The sequence below is a fragment of the Micromys minutus genome (genome assembly GCF_963924665.1).
Source record: "Micromys minutus genome assembly, chromosome: 25".
NCBI lineage: Eukaryota > Metazoa > Chordata > Mammalia > Rodentia > Muridae > Micromys > Micromys minutus.
This window is the reverse complement of record NC_137960.1, coordinates 19,140,608-19,163,184: the sequence shown is the minus strand read 5'-3', so window position 1 is coordinate 19,163,184 and position 22,577 is coordinate 19,140,608.

Sequence of the window (22,577 nt, the reverse complement as noted above, 5' to 3'; positions counted from 1 at the left end):
AGGTCTTTGATCCACTTGGACTTAAACTTTGTGCAGGGAGATAAAAATTGATCAATTTATATTCTTGTACATGCAAGGCCATGAGTTAAACCAGCACTATTTGTTGATGATGCTTTCTTATTTTCACTGTATGGTTTCTGTTATTTTGGTCAAAGAAACAGCGTCGATAGATATGTGGGTTCATTTCTGTGTTTTCAATTGTATTCCACTGATTGACCTGTCTGTTTCTGGACCAACACCATATGCTTTTTATTATTGTTGCTCTGTATTACAGCTTATGGATAGGGATGGTGATTCCCCCAGAGGTTTTTATTGTTGAGAATTGTATTTAAATTCCTGGGATTTTTGTTGTTGCTGTTTTTCTATATGAAATTGAGAATTACTCTTTTCACATCTGTGAAGAATTGTGTTGGAATTGACTCTGTAGATTGACTTAGGTAAGTAGGCCATTTTTACTATGTTAATCTACTAATCCATGAGCATGGGAAATCTTTCCATTTTATGAGATCTTCTTTAATTTACTTCTTCGGAGACTTGTTCTTGTTGCTTGTTTCATTAGTCTTACACCCATGTATACATTCACATTCATACACACACACACACACACACACACACACACACACACACACACACACACACACACACACACATATATATATATATATATATATATATATATATATATATATATATATATATATATATGAGACTATTTTAAAGGGCGGTGTTTTCCTATTTTCATTCTCAGCTTGTTTATCATTTGTGTATGGGAAGGCTACTAAATTCTTTATTTAATTTTATGTACAGCCACTTTGCTGAAGTTATTTATAATCTGTAGAAGTTATATGGTATAATTTTTGTAGTGGCTTATGGGTAGTATCATATTGTCTACAAATAATGATGCCTTGGACTTTTCCTTTCCAATTTGAAACCCCTTGATCCCTTTTTGTTGTCTTATTGCTCTAGCTATAACTTTCAGTCCTATATTGAATAGATAAGAAAAGAGTGGGAAGCCTTGACTGGGTTTCTGGGATTGCTTCAAATCTTTCCATTTAATTTGATATTAGCTGTTGCTTTCTGTCTATGGCTTTTGTTGTGTTTAGGTATGGTTCTTGAATTCCTGATCTCTCTAAGACTTTTAACATGAAGGGGTATTGGATTTTGTCCAAGACTTTTTGAGCATATAATGAGATGATCATGTGACAATGTGCTTTTTTTCTTTGTTTTCTACATAGTGAATTATGTTGATGGATTTTCATATATTGAACCATCCCTGCATCCCTGAGATGAAGCCTACTTGATTTTGGTGAACTACAAGATTGAAATAATCCCATTTATTCTATCACAATATCACAGACTAATGCTAGATTTTAATAAAAACAATAACAACTGAAAGTCCATATACTCATGAACATGGGGAAAAACACTCTCTATTCAATGAAAACTTAATCAGAGGAGAAATAAAGACTTTCTAGAATTCAGCTAAACTGAGGACATAGCCCACCAAAACTTATGAGACAAAATGAAAGCAGTTGTAATATAAAAATTCATAGCACTGTGTGCCCTCATAAAGAAATCGGAGAGATCCTACACTAGCAACTTAACAGCAATCCAGAAAGCTCTAAAACAAAAAGAACATACACAACCAAGAGGGGTGGAAGACGGGAAATAATTCATCTCACAGTAGAAGCCAATCAGAAGCAAAGAGAATTCTAGAAAGAATCAGCAAAACCAAAATCTAGTTCTTTGATAGATCAACAAGATAGATAAACCCTTAACTAACTAAAGGAAAGAGAGAAATGAGTATCCAAATTAACAAAATCAGAAATGAAAAGGGAAACATAAAAACAGAAATGGGAGAAATTAAAAAAATTATCAGTCCTACTCCAAAAGCCTATGCTCAACAAAACTGGAAAATCTAGAAAAAATAGATGATTTTCTAGAAAAATATCACATACCAAAGTTAAATCAAGAGCAGGTAAGATATCTAAACTGTCTCATATACATTATGGAAATAGAAGCAGTCATTAAAAACCTCCCAACTATAAATAAATAAGCAAATAAGTAAATAGATAAGTCAATAAATATACTAGAAGAACATGGAAAAAAAGAAGCCCATGGCCAGATGGTTTTAGTGCAGAAATAATTCTACCAGACTGTAAAAGAAGAGCTAATACTAATACTCCTCAAACTATTCCACAAAAGAGAAAAGAACACTTTCTAATTTATTCTATAAAGGCTGTTACTCTGATACCTAAACTACCCAAAGACACAATAAAAAGGAGAACTTCAGACCAGGTTTTCTTATGAATATTGATGCACAAATTCTCGCAAACCAAATCCAGATACACAGATTATATACTTTTGAATGATTTATTGAGAATTGGCATATAAACACTTGAAAAATAATATTAAAATGAGTGCTCAGTTGGATTTTGGGACTTTTCTTGGCCCATTTCCATTATTTCTGCAAAATAAATTCATGCATAGCCTGATTCTGGCTTCTGCAGCTTTGGCTGGTTTGTTGATAATAACCTAAAAGTTGGCTCAAGTTAAGTATACTGTTTTTTCTGAGGCTCATGAGAACTTTGTATGTTAGCAAACCGTTGAAAGGAGAAGACTGGATAATCACTGGATTAGCTCAGTAACTGACACTGTTTCATTAACATTAAAAAGAAACATGGATTCCTACAATAACATTATTAAGAGAATAATTTGTTCTCAGTGTCATGACCACGTCAAAATTTACAAGTTTGCAGATGATGAACTCTTTATTACTTACCTCCTCAGAGGCAATAGTAAGATATTTGAAGACACAAGAGCACATACTACACTTGAATTGCTGTTGCTCTCAATATCAAGGTTGTAACCTAAAACAGATGGCATCACGAAACTGAATATATAAGGGGCAGTTAAATACAGTAGCTATAACGAATATACTACCAATGTTTATCACAGGGTAGCTCAAGTTTGGTTTCTAGACTGCTGTGGTCAAACACTAACCATAGTCAACTTGGGGAAAAGTGCTTATATCAGCTTACAGGTTATAGCTCATTGAGCCACCACATCTTTTGGGTTCAGACTCCATTTTGGAACTTGAGCTAACTAACTGGCCAGTACCTAGCACCAATTTCCAGGTTATTCCCCAGCAAATCTGTACCTCCAGATTACACATCTGCCCCTGCCCTTGGCACTTCACTTCCTAACCACCAACAATCAGGAAGAAAGCAGAAGTTATGTTTCTGACTTGGCTCCCAGCACCAGCCAGGCATTTTAAAGGCCATAATGGCCCACCAATCAAAAGTGTACCAGGCTAGATACCCTCTATTTGCTTGAAACTGAGCTCAGGGCTGCACTCTCCTATTCTATTGCTCTAGAGACACTACTGTGACTCAAGCTCTGGCTTGATTAAAGAGACCCTACTGCAATTCCCATTAGAATTGGTTTCTTAGTAAATCTTTTGGGGTTCACAAACTTTTCCTAAAACAATACCATTAACAAAAGATGTCAAGATTGAAATATGGAGTCAGAACTGAAATAGAAAACACAGAGGAACGCTGCTTACAGACTTACTTAACTGTCTTCCATGTACACTTACGACCCAGGATCCTATGAATGGTACTGCTCACTGTGGGCTGACTTGGGTCCCCACAACATTAATTAGCTATTAAAAATACCTCACAGACAAAGATGTAAAATACTCTTTAATTGATGTACCCTTTTCCCAGGTGTGTCAAGTTGACAGCAAAATCTATTTTATTAGGAATAGTAACAAGATCCTTGAAAAACATCTTAGTATCATAGAAGTTAAATATGCCAACTAAGGTCTAACAAAAGATGAACAAACTCCTGGCCCGTAATGGAAAACCACTCAGCTTAATCTCATTGGAAATCCAAGAGATGCTCTCTGGAAGAAGCTGTAATAGGGTATTTGGAATCATATAAAGGACAGGGATGGTCTAATTTATGAACAAGTATAAAATAATGACTATCAGCTTAACTCATTTTGCTGGATAGTTTTATGTCAACTTGAAGAAAGCTAGAGTTATCAGAATGGATGGCACCTCAATGAAAGAAATCCCTCCAGAAGATCTGGCTGTAGGTCATTTTCTTAATTGGTGATTGTTAGTAGAGGTCCCAGCTCAGTTTGGGTAGTACCATCTCTTGACTGGTGGTTCTGAGTTCTAAAAGAAAGCATACTGAGCAAGCTATGAGGAGCACGCCATTGTCTTAATCAGGGTCTGGATTCTGTGAATAAACACTATGACCAAAAAGCAAGTTGGAGAGGAAAGGATTTATTCAGTTCAGACTTCTAGGCCATAGTCTATTACTGGGATGAGTCAGGATAGGAACTCTAGCAGGAACCCAGAGGCAGAACTGATGCAGAGACCATGGAGCAGTTTTGCTTACTGGCTTTCTTCTTCTGGTTTGCTCAGCCTGTCTTCTTATAGAACTCAGGACCATCAGCCCAAGGTTTGAAACACTCATAATGGATTGTTCTCTTCCAATTAATCACTAATCGAGAAAGGGCCTTATAGCTGTATCTTATGAAGGCATTGCCTCAACTGAGACTCCTTTCTCTGTGATGACACTAGCTTGTGTCAAACTGACACACAAAACTAGCCAGTACAGCCAGTAAGCCTCATTACTCAGTGGCCTCTGTGTCAGCTCTTCCCCACAAGTTCTCGACAACCTTGAATTTCTTTCCTGACTTCCTTTGGTGAGGAACTGTGATATGGAAGCATAAACTAAATAAGCTCATTCCTTCCCAAGTTACTTTGATTTTGGTGTTTTGTCACAGAAATAGTAACCCTAACTAAGACACTTCTAAAAACTAGAAAAAGTGAGAAAATATGATGACAGTCTCTCTCTCTCTCTCTCTCTCTCTCTCACACACACACACACACACACACATCTAGTTGGGGCAACATATCAGTTTCCACATAAGAATGAGGACTCAAGTTAAATCCCCAGCACCAATGTAAAAAAGTAAAATAAAACCATAATATGGTGGCACAGACTTGTAATCTCTACGCTGGAGAGGAGGAAACTGCTGATCCCTAAACCTTGCAGGCCAGCCAGTCCAGTCTAACTTGCTAGACCCAAGGATCAGTGAGAAACTGTGTCTTTAAAGTAAGATGGAGGGTACCTGGGGGAGGAGACTTTAAGTCAACCTTCAGCTACCATGCATGTCTGGACGCATACACCATCCTGCTCACACTAAAGTGCACACGTACATATCCCCCAACACTCACAAATGCTGAAAAATACATATATGACACTAAAGTATACAATAAAAATATAAAAGTGTTACCATTCTGTAATAATTTAAAGAAAATTTACTGTGAGGTTTTATTAAACCTTTAAAATAATTTTTTCCTAAAAGGCAGAATCCCTGCCTTTCAAAGTTTCTGTTCTCCATCTGGTACTCTGCTGTGAACACCTTTTCATTTATGTTGTTGTAAAAAAAATTGGATGTAAAACATTCAGTGTGAATAATAGTGTCTGTTTCAATTTGTTAGAGGAACTATAAAATAAACCCAAACATGCAGTTAATTGATATTTAAAAAGAGTTGCGTGTTTGATTAAATAATAAATCACAAGGACTTTGAATCAAAGTCTTTCACCGGGCAAGTATATTATGATCCCTTAACACAGATTAATATCTCTAAAAGAACTGTTAGGCAAACATGATACAATAGAAATCATCCTGACTGAAAAAGGTGCAATATTCTTGATAGCTTTCTCACCTAGGAAAGCAGATAAAAATCTCTTTGTAGTTCATGATATAAACCAACTGAATTATCACCTAAATATAGTTTTTTCCTTACAAGTGACCCCAAAAGATAGGCTTCAGGGGATAGCCTCACACTAATGACCACTAAACTAAATGGCTCAATAAACAACTCTAGAAGTCCTGAATCTGGGGAATGAACAATTAGGAAGAAGAGTGGTTGATAAGACTGAGATGGAAGAAGGGAGGGGGAGGGAAGACAGTCACTAGAATTCATTATATATATAAGATTTGGATTGTGTATTGAAATTACTCAAGAACCAACTTTATTAATAAGTTAAAACTTTCAATTATCTCTCCCAATGAAATAATGTACAATGGCCTTATATTTGATTAATTTACAAGCTTTTCATCTTAGCTCATTTTAAAATGCTCATTTAGATAGTGCCTTAGTTACTGCATTATTGCTACGAATAGATATCATGAACAAGGGCAACTTTTATAAAGGAATGCATTTAATAGGGACTTGTTTACAGTTTTAGGGAGTTAGTACGTGATCATCATAGCAAGAAGCAGACAGTCCCTGGAGCAATAGCTGAGAGCCATATACCCTGGATGGCAAGCAGAAAGAAAGAGAGAGAGACAGGGACAGAGAGACAGAGAGAGTGAGACAGAGAGACAGACAGACAGAGAGAGACACAGACACAGAGAGACAGAGGGAGGGGGAATTACTGCACCTAGGATAGGCTTTTGAAACCTCCAAGTCCACCCTCAATGACACATCTCCTCCAATAAGACAACACCTTCTAATCCTTCCAGAATTGTTCCACTTATTTGCATATTGGCGCCAAAGGACCCTAAAGTTATCATTCTCCTGTTGATATTTTACTACCTGTCCCCCATAGGCTTGCAGACATATCACAATAAAAATACATCTAGTTCCACTCCAAAAGTCCACATAGCTCTTCAGTGTGAACATTGTTTAAAAGTCCAAAGCCTCTTTTGAGATTCAAAGCAATCTTTTTATATTTTTTATTGAAGAACTTTATTTTAAAAATACAAAGATAAATGTACAAATTTTAAACATTTTTGCATAAAAGTATACGAATACGTTTTTGTCGTTGTTTGGCTTTTTTAACAATAAGGTTTGATAGTGTGCATTAAGATATTACTAGTTACAATGAGCATATAGTACATGTAAAACAGAATGTAACCTAGAATTAGTTGAGGTTTTCTTGGTGTGTAAGGTGTAAACATAATGGTTTTTTCCTTTCTTTTTTTTTCTTGAACTTCACACAGTCTGTGAGTTGTTCATTGTAACCCTTGTAAGATAATAATAGTAAAGCAGACCAAATGCTTTAATCGTACAGAGGGACAGATGTACATCACCAGTTCAAAGGAAGGGAAGGGACATGGTAAAGAGCTATTGGACCAAATGAAGACACACAAAAAGAAAGAATAACAAAAAAAAAAGGAGCAACAACAACATCAATGCAACAGGCCGAACTCCAAATCCCATAACTCTGTGTCTGATGTCAAAGAATCCACCCTTCTGCCATTGCAGACTGCAGCATAGTTCACTCTCTTGGGCTATTCCCTACTTATTTAACATTTCTTTTTGGCAGGTGTCTCATGGCACTGGCAACTCCAGTAATGTGGGTTCTCCAATGCAATTCAGTTTCATCTTCAAAGCTTTAATCAATGTCCTCTTAAGGTCTCCATGTATAGACTCTTCCTGCTACATGCCTCATCTAAGCACTTATTTTTTAAACTCAAAGGAAGTGTCCATGACCCTTTTGCTCCAGTATCCTTCTTGGCTCTAAATCCAAACCCATGCACCCCAAGATCACAAGTTCTTCTGCTTGCTGGAATTGGAATTGAACCCAATTCCTGACTTGAATTTGCCTGAACATTAACTTGTTGGTGGGTTCCTTTTCCATGTAAGCGTTAATTTAATTCCTTTGCACATGTTGGAAGCTTAGCTGGTGTGTTCTTGCCCAGGGACCACCACTGTTTTTAGTATATTCAGGTCTTTATTTAAAATCTTTTATCTCCTTGAGAAAAGAACTTGTTTCTACCATTGCATTTCCTGGTTAACTCTTTCGCGTCAAACAGAACACTTGTATTTCTCTTTGCCCTACTTGCTTTTTTATTGTAGATATTCATAATAATGATCACCAACAATAATATGACACTTTCAATTCTTGGCTGTCTTTAATTTTCCTCTGCCAAGGACCCAACAATCTTCAGTTTGGCCTCACATAGTTTTTTTTTTTTTTTTTTTTTTTTTTTTTTTTTTTTTTTGCACAAGCAGAAAAATTAGTCACTTTCTTTGTTAAAATATCACAAGAATATTTATTACCTTTGAAACATCTTGGGTGAGGCTTGCAAAGTCCAAATTTTTTCCAGCATGACAGTCTTTAATGTTCCTAAGATAAGCCCCACATTAAAGCATTCAGTAAACATTTCTGAATTATTTAACAGATTAATTCACCCCCCTTCATCAATAATTATGAGTTAGTATCATTTTTAAAGATGTATTTATTTTATGTATATGAGTGACTGTAGCTGTGTTCAGACACGCCAGAACAGGACATTGGATTTCACTACAAATGTTGGTGAACCATCATGTGTTTGCTGGGAATTGAACTCAGGACCTCTGAAAGAGCAGTCAGTACTCTTAACCACTGATCCATCATTCCAGCCCTGCTAGTTAATATCTTAAGTGTATGATCTGCAGGCAAATTTTTCTTTAAAATATATGATGATGATCAAATAAGCAAGCTACTTTCAGCCAGACATTCTACCAAGCTTCTCATTATTTTATCCTTTTAGCTTTTTAAAGTTAAACCTATTGAAACAATTAAACATATAACTACACATAAAGCCAACCAGGTGATACCACAAATCATGTGTTTTCAATTAGATGCCCTGAGTCTGCAAGTTAATTTAGTTAGGCCAATGTATAGACATCATCAACAAAAGTATTCATCATCATTATCACTTTTCAGCTGGCAGAAATTAGTAGCAGCTGTTATGGAAGGTTTCCATGTTTATATTTGGAGACGTTGAGCATCCCCCTGTGAATTCAAAATAGGAAAACACAATGAATCATGTTACCCTGTCATAGCAAACCATATTTTGTATCATAATAACCATTTGTCTAACTAAATTCATCTCATGTTTGTTTCCCATCAAAAGGGAGCCACAGAACAGTTGAGTGTCAGTGGAAGACACTGCTCAGACTCAAAAAGGGAAAATTCATTTGTGGAGTGCAATAAAATAGGGCTTAAGATCATGTTAATTGGTTATTCCAACATCTTATTAATGTTTGTTTATATTTTATTATATTGTATTACTAGATCTTTCTAAATTAACGGCAATCATATTTTTTACCCACCCAAAAGTTCTCAGTCACTAAAAATGAGATTGAAACTAATATTGTAATACCAATAGTTTACTCACAGAAAAGCTAAACAGAGCTCCCCTTATAAGCAAATTGTTTTTCTTACCATCTATTTAGAAAAGCAATTACTGCATTGCTCTTTGTATAAGAAGATGTGACATGATTGATGTTATTTTCAATTAAGTTTACTGTTAAAATAAAATCATTTTCTAAATGATATCAGTTACATCAGCATTGGTAAACACTGGAAAATGGCATTTAATTATAAGTGCTAAACACATTGGAAACAGTGAGTATATTTTACAAGGTGTATATATTTCTAGTGGTTTGAGTGAATAGACTATGCATTTTAATGTGTGACTTCCAGAATCACTTCCCAGAGTCATTCCTTCAGAGATCAAGTCACCATGGCCTTCATTCTTTAAATTATTGTGACAGCATCATTCCATTATCTGATGACTTTTGAAAAGTTAGAATGTTATCTGCTGGGATTTTGTGATTAAAAAATATTATATAACTGTTGTAGAATCTGCTCCTGTGGGCAAAATGGCCCCTATTTTCAACAAAGCATGTGTACCTATTTGGAATAATCCATCATAATCAGGCTTATTGTCATTCCTTCTTCAGAGGACCAAAGATAGTCATTGTACCATAGTCCAAAATCTAGCTATTTCCTAACTATTTGTGTACAGTTGCCCTAAGTGTACATGGTCTCAGAATGATAAATATGTTTCTATTTGTACTCTTTAGACATCAATAACCAGCCTCATTTGTTGAAGATGCTCTTCCTTTTTCATTGTATGGTTTCAAACTCTTTGTCAGAAATCAAGTTTCCATAGGTTTGTGGGTTTACTTCTGGGTCTTCAATTAAATTTCATTAACTCACCTGTCTGTTTCTATGTTAATACCATGCAGTTTTTATTACTATTAGTTTTTATTATTATAAAATTTAAATTATTTTATTATTCATTCTGTAGTGCAGTGTGAAGTCAAGGATAGTGATACCTCCAGATATCTTTTTATTATTCAGGATCACTTTAGCTATCCTGAGTTATTTGTTTTAATCATATGAAGTTGAAAATTTTTCTTTAAAGATTTGTAAGTAATTGTGTTGGAATTTTGATGTGGACTGCATTAAAGAGTGGTTTTGGTAACATGGCCATTTTTACTGTTATTCCAATCTATTAATGAGTAGTAGAGGTCTTTTATCTTCTGATATTTTCTTCAATTTCTTTATCCAAAGACTTGAACTTCTTGTCAGATGTATGTCTTTTACTTGTATAGTTAGAGTTACACCAATGTATTGAAATGGAAATTTATGGTTTCTTTGGAGACTCAGTTGTATCATGTGATGTTTATCTGGAAGCTCTTTTATGAGAGATTGTTTTGCTGAAGCAGACAGGTAAGAGGATATTTTGTGAAAACATGTTGTCTTATTTTTGACACTGTCTGTTAAAAGGGCATGCAGTGTTTTGCTGGAGCAGACCTTTGAGAGGACCTGTGGTATTTGAAAAAGAAATATAAGCACAACCCAACAGATAGTGGACAAGACTCTCGCATTAGTTAGCCTTGCTGGTCTTCACTGACAGTGCTCTGCCATTGGTTCAGCTTGATGATCTTCATCGATGATGCTCTGGCATTAGATGTTTTGCCTTGCTAGTTGTGGCTTGCCATGACTTCATATGCAGAAACACACCAAAAGAACTTCTGGTGATGTTTTGACTCCTCCATGGCACTTAAATAAACTAGTACCAATTGACAGAGTCATGTGGTTTCTGCTACATCAAATCACAGCTATTGATTCCTGTTTGGTGTTTATCTAGTGGAATACACTGTTGATATTGAAGTTTGGAATCACTCTTAAAAAAAACAAAAAACAAAAAAACAACAACAACAACAAAAAAAAACACTACTTTTAAACAGGTCCACATATCCCTAGTCCTATTAACCATTTTTATCTTTTATCTTTTGTTAGTTGGCTATAAGGGAGATTGAAGCATTTAAGAACCCTTATTAAGTAGACTTTGAATAATAAATGCCTACAATGTGTTATTGATTTTGTGAAGGTACTCTCTCTCCCTAACATCTTCAGTCCATTTATCGCTTGTGTAGAAAAGGGGTACTGATTATCTTGACTTAATTTTATATCCAGCCACTTTGCTGAAGGTATTAAACAGCTGAAGGGGTTCTCTGATAGAATTTTTGGGGTCACTTATGTATAGTATTATGTCATTGGCAAATACTGATACTTTAAGATCGTTCTTTCCAATTTGTATCCCCTTGATCTCCTTTAGTTGTCATAATGTTCTAGCTAGAACTTCAAGTACTGTATTAAAGAGATAGGGGGAGAGTGGACAGCCTTGTCATTTCTCTCCATTTAATTTGATGTTAGCTATTGGTTTGCTGTATGTTGCCTTTATTGTGTTTATGTATGACCATGTTATCCCTGCTCTCTCCAAGACTTTTACAATGAAGAGCTTTTGGATATTGTCAAATGCTTTTCTGGTATCTTCTAGTGAGATAGTTATGTGGACTTTTTCTTTCAGTTTGTTTATATGGTGGATTATACTGATGAATTTCCATGTATTGAACTACCATGGCATCCCTGGGAGAAAGCCTACTTGATCATGGTAAATGACAAGTTTGTTGTTCACTTTGATTCCATTTTCAAGACTTTTGTTGTGTATTTCTGGATCATTGTTCATAAGGAAAATTGGTCAAAATGTTTTTCTTGATTGTTTTTGTGGTTTAGGTATCAGGGTGACTGTAGTTTCATAGAATGACTTTGGCAATGTTCCTTATGTTTCTTTATTGTAGAATATTGTAAGGTGTATTGTCATCAGTGCTTCTTAGAAAGTCTGGTCCAATTCTGCACTAAAACCATCTGGTCCATGGCTTTCTTTTTGGTTAGGAGACTTTTAATGATTCCCTTTATTTCCTTAAGAGTTCTAAGAGTATTCAAATAGTTTGCCTGATCTTAATTTAACTTTGATAATTACTATATGTCGACAAAACTATTCATGTCATTTATATTTTTCAGTTTTGTTAAGTATAGGCTTTTGAAGTAAGGCTTGATTTTTTTTTTATTTCCTCACTTTCTGTTGTTATGCCTCCTCTTTAATTTATGATTTTGTGTATTTGGATATTATCTCTCTGCCTTTTAGTTAGTTTTGCTAAGGGTTTATCTGTTATATATCTTGTTGATTTTCTCAAAGAAACAGCTCTTGTTCTCATTGACTTTTTGCATATTTTTGTTTCTAATTGATTAATTTAAGCCCTGAGTGTGATTATTTTCTGTTGTCTACTCTGCCTCAGTATATTTGATTTTTCTATTTTTTTCTGGAACCTTCACTTGTAGTTTTAATTCATCAGAATGAAAATTCTCCAATTATTTTTTATAAGTGTTCTCAGTTATATGAACTTTGCTCTTAGCACTGTTTTTATAGTGCCCCATAAGTGTGCGTATTTTGTGCCCACATTTACATTGAATTCTAGAAAGTCTTTAATTTCTTTACTTCTTTCCTGACCAAGTAATCCTTGAGTAGAGAGTTATTCAGTTTCCATAAATATGTAGACTTTCTGTTGGTTCTGTTGTTGTTGAAGTCCAGCCTTAATATATGGTGGTCTTATGCATGGGGTTATATCAATCTTCGTGTATCTACTGAGTCTTGCTTTGTGACTAACTATATTATTAAGCTTGGAGAAGTTTCCATGCACTACTGAGAGAACGGTATATTCTTATATTCTTTTGTGTTTGGGCAAAATATTCTATAGATATGTTAGATCCATTTCAATTATAATCTTTGCTAGTTTCATTATTTCCCTGTTTAGATTCTGTCCATTTGTGAGAGTGGGGTTTTGAGACCTCCCACTATTTTTTTTAATTTCTTTAACTTTATTTATATGAACACACTGTGGCTGTCTTCAGACACACCAGAAGAGAACATCCTATCGCATTACAGATGGTTGTGAGACACCATGTGGTTGTTGTCAATTGAACACTGTATCTCTGAAAGAGCAGTCAGTACTCTTATCTGCTGTGCAATCTCTCTAGCCTTTTAAATTTTTCATTATTAACATGTGTGATTTGATGTGTGATTTAAGCTTTAGTAATGTTTATTTCATGAATGTGGGTGGTCTTGCATTTTGGACCTAGTTATTCAGAATCAAAATGTCCTCTGTGGATTTTTTCTTTAATGTGTATGAAGTGTCCGTTTGATTGCTTTTGATTGAAAGCCTATTTTATTAAATATAAAATGGTCACTTCAGCCTGTGTCTTGGGTCTGTTTTCTTCAAAAAGCCTTTTTATCCAGCACTTTATATGGGGATAACAACTACCTTTAATTCTGAAATGTGTCTTTTGTATACAGTAGACCAAAAAAATCTCTTTATGCATCCATTCTGTTAGTCTGTGCTGTCTTGCTAGAGAAATGAGTCCACTGATGTGGAGAGATCCTAATGACCAATGATTGTTAGTTGCTGTTATTTTGCTGTTGGTAGTGAGGCAATTTACTCTGTGTGAGTGTGTGTGACTGTGACTGTGTGTGTGTGTGTGTGTGTGTGTGTGTGTGTGTGTTCATTCTATTGGTTTTATGGTGTGAAATTATGTATTTATTGCATGTTGTTGAGTGTAATTAGAGTCATTGGGTTAGATTTTTCCTTCTAGTATCTTTTGGGTTAATGGAAAATTATCAAATATCTTGGTTTCTGCATCTATGGTGATAGAAAGTTTTGCTCTGTATTGTAATCTGGGCTAATATGTGTGGTCTCAAAGTTTGTAAGACCTCTGCCCAGTCCCTATTAGCTTTTAGAATCTCAGTTAAGAAATCAGGTGTAATACTGATCAACCTGCCTTAGATGTTAATTGGTCTTTTTCCCTTGCTGCTTTTAAAATTATTTCTTTGTTCTGTACATTTAGTGTTTTGATTATTAAGTAGTGGGAGAATATCTTCTCTGGCTCAGTCTGTTTAGTGTTCTGTAAGCTTTTAGTTCCTTTACATATATTTCTTACTTTAGGTAAGGGAAATTTTCTTCTGAAATTTTGTTGGAGATGTTTTCTGGGCTTTTGAGCTGGAAATCTTCTTCTTTCATTCCTATTATTTTTAGGTTTGGACTTTCTATAGTGTACCAAATATCCTGGATATTTTGTGTTTTGGACGTTTTAGATTTTTACATTTGCTTTGATTAATATATTAATTTCTTCTATTGTATCTTCTATATGTGAAATCCTTCCTTCCATCTTTTGTATTCGTTGTGTTTTGCTTGCATCTGTAGTTTCTGTTCTCTTTCCTAGGTTTTCAATCTCCAGAATTATCTGTCTGTGCTTTCCTTATTTTCTATTCGCCTTTTCAGGTCTTAGATTTATTCATATCTTTTAGCTGTTAGATTGTCTTTTCCTGAATTTCTTTATATTTACTTGCATCCTATTTTAATACCTTCACCAGTTTGAATGTATTGTTTTCTATTTCCTCAAGGGACTTATTCATATCATCTTTGAAGGCCTCTATCATCATTCTAAGATTGGATTTAAGATGCTCTCCTTGAGCTTCAGTTTCATTTGGATATCAAGGGCTTGCTATAGCATAATAGCGAGGTGCTGTCATATTGTACTGGGTCTTGTTGACTGTGTTCTTATGCTGTTCTTCAGGCATCTGGTTTTTCCTGCTGTTGGCTGGATGTTTCTAAAAGCAGCAGGAGTTCTTGGGCAGGTAGGGGAAGCTATAGGTTAGACAATGGAGCTCAGAATTCCAGACTCTGTGGCTGTGCCACAGTCAGATCGCACTTTCTAGGCTGTTGTTGTTGTATGTGTCTGCAATGGTTCGTGGTTCTGACTGGGACGGGATTGGTGGAGCAGGGTTCCAAGCTGGTTAGTTGGGGCCTGTAAAACTTTCCATAGGAATGCATCAAACTGAGAGATATCCAATAGAGCTCTGAGAATGTTGGGCAACTCATCTCTGCAGGATGTTCCAGGATGTCAAGACAGTAATTTGTTGTTGACTACTTGCAATTCTTGGCCTCCCATGGTTACCAACTACCCTTCCATTTCATACTGTGCAAGCTTCTTTGTTTTTGTTATTTATTTATTCATTTAATTATTTATTTTGTTTTTTTTTATTTTTTCATATATATGTATATATGTATATATGAATATATATACATACACACATACACACACACACACACACACACACACACACACACACACATATATATATATAATTTTGCTCCTTTCTATCCTGAATTGTCTTGTCTTACCCTCCATTTGTATACCTGTGCGTCATTTCTTAGCAAGATCCCTCTCTACCTGTAGCATCCTTTGTGTGTGTGACTACTTAGTATGCATAGGGCAGCCTGCAGATAAGATAGAGAGGCAGAAGTTATTTACAGGAAAAAGGCCTCCATGTACACTTTTGAAATCTTTGGGGGTACCTTGAATTTGAACAATGTCCAGCTACGAGAAAATCTCAGGCAGACTCAGGTATTGGATTTTATATCTGTTCCTTTTCCATTATTAGTCGATTTCCAGGTGATTTTTATAGCCATACAGCTTTTATAATAATGCATATATGATTTTATTTATATAATAATCTTAAACAGATATCTAATGCATTATCTCCTTCTCAGGGCCATCTCTTGTTTTCTGCAGGGTAATCCATCTGAATCATTATACCTCCTTAGGTTTCTTCCTAGTTCTATTCTGGCACCACTCCGACTTCTCTCACAAGTTCTCTATAACATGTTGTTCTAACCAAAATTTTAACATTCATATACTATGGATGTGTGTGAATGTGAGTAGTAGTAGTGGTAGTAGTGGTGTGTGTACATGAACATATTCCATAGCATACATGCAGTATATGTGTATGTGCATGAACATTGAACACATATAGGGTGTGTGTGTGTGTTTGTGTGTGTGTGTGTGTGTGTGTGTGTGTTTATAAAAATATGCCATGTCACACATGCACAACTCAAAAAACAATGTGAAAAAATGATTCTCTTCTTCCACAATGTGGATCCTGGGGAGTAAACTCAGGTCACCAGGCTTGGAGAAGGATAGTACAACTACATTCTTCATACTCCAAGAAATCAGTTCAGCTAAGAGTAACATAAACTAGGCAATGGTAACAAAGGAGTGGGCTTACCTTCTTAGAAGAACAATGGACAGTTATCCATCACAAAAATACCTTAACTGATCCTGATTCCATCTCTCTTCTCTCTCTCTAACCCTTAGTTAGGATGTTAGGCATTATATATCTGACTGTGTTCTTGTCTTTTCAGATGTTTGAAAAGTCATATAATTTCTAATACATGTTCCAGGTTAGATGAGAACATGGTCTGAGTATGATCGTGTTGGGGCAGGAAGAGGAGAGGCTGATGACTTTCATTTATGAGATACATTAGATCTACCAGGATCTTTGCCTACCTAACATTGACAAAAGGTTTTACAACTCACTTCTTTTAGTGCACCATGATCTCCACTTTGAGTGGCATATCATATCCAATGTCTTTGAAAAGCATAAGTAATATGTTCTCAGGTTCAGAAACATGATTGGGTGGTATTTGTATTTCTCATGAGGAGCAGATTTTTTATGTTGGCTTTTATCACCATCGATATACTTGTTCAAAAGATTTTTGTGTTTAATTGAGCACTCATAAAATGAATCATAAAATGAACAAACAAAATTAATGGGCCACATGGACACTATGTAAGAATGTACAATTTATCTGGATACATAAATGTTATTCAAAGTATCTGGAGATGACAATATTAAAGAATGAATCTCCTAAGAGAGACTGCAAAATCAAGACCTTCCACACTTCTGAAGAACAGTGATTAAAATACATGTGTGTAGATCTAAAAAACTGAGAGGGAGCACTTATAGTGTCATTGATAATCTGTAAATATGGTATTTTTCTGTATGCATCACACAGTAGTGGTATAGCTTAAGTAAATTTTCCACACTGGTAGGACAGAGCCTTTATCCTCCAATATTTCTACCCTTGATGAATTTTCCCAAGAGCATAGTTACTAAAATCATAAAATACCACTCTTAGAAAATGTTCTGTAGCATTAAATACATAGGTTAGACAGAGGAGGGAGAGAAGAAAAGAATGTTGGAGGCCAAGAGGAAGAGCCAGGGACAGGGATAGAGAGAAGGAGGCAGGGAGGGAGAGAAAAATGGATGGAGGTAAGAAGGAAGGGGACGGAGGGAGTACTGAGACATCAGCGGTCTCTGAACATATGTTAGCTAGACTCAGTTTTATGAAGACTCCAAAAATTTTGCCCTAATGACCTCCTTTTCTTTCCCTGTCCCAGTAGAGTAAGAATGTAACTGTATACAGCCAGAATATGGGGGATAGAACTTTAGGAAAGATGATCATTCTGGGATAGTAGGCACTTGGGAGCACAACTTGAGTATTGTAAAGAGTGTCTAGTTGTGGGACAGTGTGAACTATGTTTGAACTCACCTCAGCACAACTTCAGTGAGAACCATTTCTGGTCCTTTAGGGACTAGGAAAGATTATGCTCAATCTACAATCTGACATTTATGGGAGCTTCCACCATTGTACTCTATGACCCAGTTGGCAGAAACAAACACTAGAAAAAGAAAGTATATTTTCTCTCTGGGAATATGTTATGTTAGGAGATCTGCAGGCAAAGGGCACAAAAAAAAAACTTAACAGTGAATTTTGAGAAATATAAAGCATGACATGAAAGCCGTGGATGACAGGAATAGATCAATAAACATAAATAAGACAATAACTACATTTATCCCACTAATGTTGAACTGTATCATGAACAATCTAAAACTATGTATCTAAAAAAACAACACACATAAGAAAACAAAGTGAAAAAGAGTTCAATATCACATAGAAGAAGTAGGAGGGAAAACATGTATGTTTTTTTATAAAGTTTACTTTTATTCATGTGGGGATTGGGTCTACATGCCACCTGTGCACAGCAGTTGTTCAAAGATGGCAGAGGTCAATGCATTCACAAGAGCTGGAGAAATAAGACATTGTGTGCTGCCTGTTGTAGTTTAGGGAATGGGGCTCTGGTTCCAGGAAGGAGCAGGAATTTCTCTTAAACACTGAACCATCTCCCCTACCCTGAAAATGTTTTTATATAAGAAATAAAAGCATAGGAAGTTATATATGTATTGTACAGGATAGTAGTTATACATAGTATACTGTATCAAGAAGAAGCAAAATGGAAGTTCTTGCACACTAGTACAATTTCATTTTCTTGATCTTTTTCTTAAATAAATATGTTTGTGATAACTTATTGTCACACCTATGATATAGATATATATATATAAATTTACAGTATATTATTTATAAACAAAATTTTTTATTATCTTAAACATATAAGATTATTCAACAGTTAAAGAATGAGAAAAGTATTAGTCTCACAGAGGGAGGGTAAAAATCTGTGCATGGCTGATGGGAGAACTTAAGATAATCTTCTTCAGAGCTTTCTCCCCAAGATCACATTCTCTCAGACAAGTTTCATAGCCAGGTTATTATTTCCTTTTAGAAGTGAAGCAGCTCAAATATTCTGTGAGGTGCTTATTTCAGCGTGAAAACAGATAGAAACAAAACCAGTATCTTCAGAATGAATATATCTTAACTGTCAAATGTACAGCCATAAAACTAACTGTTATATTATGTAATTTCATATTATATTAAAAAGAAAATAAATGTTTGTTTTATTGATCTCTAGAGATACAAAGATTAGCAGTCAGCGAGTGTGATAAATAATTCTGTTAAGTAGAAGAAAGGTAGTGATCAGTGATTTTCTTGTATAAAAGGTGACACCAGAAAATATGTATTCTAACTTGCACCAATGGTTTAAACATCCTTTATCTTTTCACATAGAAAATGGAAGAACACAAAGGGAAATAAAATGAACAATTAACCTTACTGACACCACCAAGTACAACATTTGCTCCATATAAAAATCACTTTACTGTTTCCAGTAATGAAACGGTTGGGCATGACTGCATAGGAGAGATACAGTGTATGTTCAGCAGTCATTCTATTCTTGGTTGCTCTAAACAACATGATTAGTACAGATTTTGCATCCTTAAATAAATATACACATGAAATCTGAAAAGATATTTTGGAGCTTTGGTGATTTTGCATCACCCCTCCAAAACAGACTCCTGGGTGAAATCTCTTTGCTTATATCAGTTTTTAGTCAACAATATTTTTAATGATTCTTATTTGCTAAGTAAAATTTTCTTTTAATAAGCTGTCATAAATTAGTGTAAGTCTACTAAGCCTATAAGGTAGTTATAAGAATAATATATTATTTGGCTCACACACTTGAGTCCTTTTGTTACAAACACTTGAAATATTTTTTGTATTATCTTCTACCCTGCTTGGATGTCTAGAAAAAATTTTCCAACAGAAGTATACATTAATTATATTAGCAAGTTAACCTACTTATGAATTCTAGTTTATCAGATATCATACGATAACATGTTTTAAAGCAATTCTTTCAGAATCATCAAATATAAATTATCAAGCTCCTAAGTATTAGTTTAAAAACTTTTCTGTTATTTTGTTGATTATACCTCTGATGTGTATGGAAGTTTTATTTGCTTGTTTGGTTTTTAAGGATAAGTGTGCATTGGTTTTATACTGTGCTTGGGGATATCTGTTGTCATAATCTGCTTGTTAATAATCTCTCATTCATAGTCATTAATGTTTGTATCTATATTTATTGATTCTTAGTACTCTTTCATTGGTCTAGGCAGTTAACTTCACCTGTTTGTTTCCATTAATTTGAAACATCTAGAATCTTCCTTGGTAATACAACCCCAATCTTTTAGTAATTTGCATGCAAAATCCATTTCTATCACACAGTGGCTCACAAACATCTACAACCCCAGTTTAAGTGGGGAACTGACACCATCTTCTGACCTCCAGGGTCATCAGACACATTCATGAAGTCAAGCAAAATGGGTATGCGCATAATATTATATATTAGTAGAAACCAGCATTGTGTATGTCTATTAAACGTTGTTCAGATGTTCTAGACCATCTGCCATTACAGGACTTGTTACCCACATTGTTTTGCACAGTGGTCTGAGCACCCAGGATTTTCCTTGCATTTATAAGCTCCAGTTTCATTTGTTTCCTTTTCTCCTCTAAGAGTTTCCAGATATTGTAAGCAGTGTTTATCTTTACATGTATTAGTCACATATTATGATAAATTGGGTTGTTCCACTAGACACCATTAGAAATCTCTCCTTTATGCGGTGTGCTCTGAGCAGAGTGCTCTGTAGCTACTCTTGTATCTCCATGAGATCTCCCGATTGTGACTGACAGGACAGCGTGTGGAATAAGAATAATGAGTGACCGAGAATCAGCTCAGTTGAGCGCACAGGTGATGTAATCTCAGATCTACAACATAAAATGCAGTAGAGAAAAGTACTACGTTACTTGCTGAGATGACACCAAATAAGAAATGTAACTTACATTTTTATGTAGCACCATTAGACAGTCAAATTTGTATTTACCTCTGGTTTTCTTTTTTTCTGTTTTTATTTTGTTTTTGGTTTCTTGTAATTTTAGAATACAAAAGGAAGTAATCCAGGAAGAAAAAAATTTATGAGGATTTGAAAATTACTCAAATATAGTTGGCTTCTTAGGACTGGCCGTTTCTACCATTTGTGAAAATAAAGGGCATAAAGACTCTTCTTGTATTTCCTATTCATGTAAACAAATTTAAACAAAGTATTATCCTCAGAATGAAAATTTCAAGAAAGCAAAAAGAAAAAAAAACTCAAAAGAATATGTCTTATAATCAGCTTGTCTTGATTTACTGGTTTTATTACTTTTATTTTTGCTATGTAATACTACTAAAGTTGAACTCCAATATTATATTTAAATTTTCGCTTTTATGGCATAAAATCTATTTTGTATTATTTATACATAACATTTGACAGGCCAATGTAGGCACTTATTTACCATTTTGTTATACAATACTACATAGTTCATTTAAACATTTTTCACATAAGTATTTCATTTATTTATTTTAAGTTATAAGCACTACAAACTAATATCCTCTACTTCACTAGAAATTGGAATTATCTTGGGGATTGCAGTCACAAGCCCAATTGTACCAAACCATCAGCAAGTCTGATAAATGAACCTGTGTGGTTTTAGGTTTTGTTTTGCTTTGTTCTTTTCTTCTCTTTTCTTTTTTCTTTTCTTTCTGTTTTCAAATCAGCTGGGACAAGCCAGGTGACAAATGATTTCCATTAGCTTCAGTAGAATGGAAACAAAACAGATCAATACAAATGATTTGCAGCAACTTAAGATCATAAATTTCCATCTACCCTCATACATCATTTTAATATAGAAGCTTTTTCTTTTCATAGCAAAGGGAAAAAAGTCACTAGGGAAATGCAAATTCTGGTTACAGAACACTGTCCCTGATTTAAGGTGAGATCATTTTAATGCACTATTAATTTTATTCCACTGGTACACAACAATATTATTTTAAAATATGGCAAACACTAAAAATGTTAATGAGCCAAGTTCTAGAAAATTAATTTAACCTGAAAATAAGTTGTATAAAAAATGCCATAAGCTGCGTAAGTCTACAATGTGAAGGTTTTGTTGCTATTTTAGTTTAAGACCGTCATTGTTTCTGGGAAATTATTTCTGTGATTATTTTTCTTCTTAAGTATTTTTATTGTAACTTTTATCTGAGAAAAGTACTTTCCCTTCTTTGTTCCAATAAATATGATTTGCATCATGTGTCATGTTTCAATAATAGAAAATTATAGAAGACAAGAAAGGTGTGTAGGAGAGACCGGTAGGACAAATCAAATCAAACAACAGAAAAGCCAATCAAGATTATTCTACAATTGTCCCCAACTGGTTTCTGATGTGGTTGTGAGGAAAACTGCAGAGACTCGCAAAACACCTAATGATCACCAAGGGAGCCTTGGCAGCTAATAGATTTATTTATCTATAAGATCTCCAGACCCATAAAGATCTAAACATGAAACTGTCAGTCATGCTCCATATACCAAAAGCACCACTATAGACAATGCTTGGTTGTACCCAGAGTAAATGATAGAACCTCCCTGTGCATTCACAAGACCTCCAGAGCTGCTTTTAAACAAAGATATTTTTAAAGTAGGTCAAACCCAAGGCCATTCTCTGAGAGACCACTAGAGAAAAGTAGCAGGGCAGCCCTGCAGTTTGATCAGATGGATAAAATTATTCTAATGAACAAGGGAAAAAGGAGCTGACCCTAACTTCTATAGGACCAGAGTAGACCACCTAATCGCAGAATGTATATTCGTTTGAGAGCAGCCTCTACTGAGGATTTTCCTTCATCAGACTGACTCATAAGCATGCTTGTGGAGAATGTTCTATTTCTCATGGCACCATCACTATATAGGGGGTCCAGAGCTG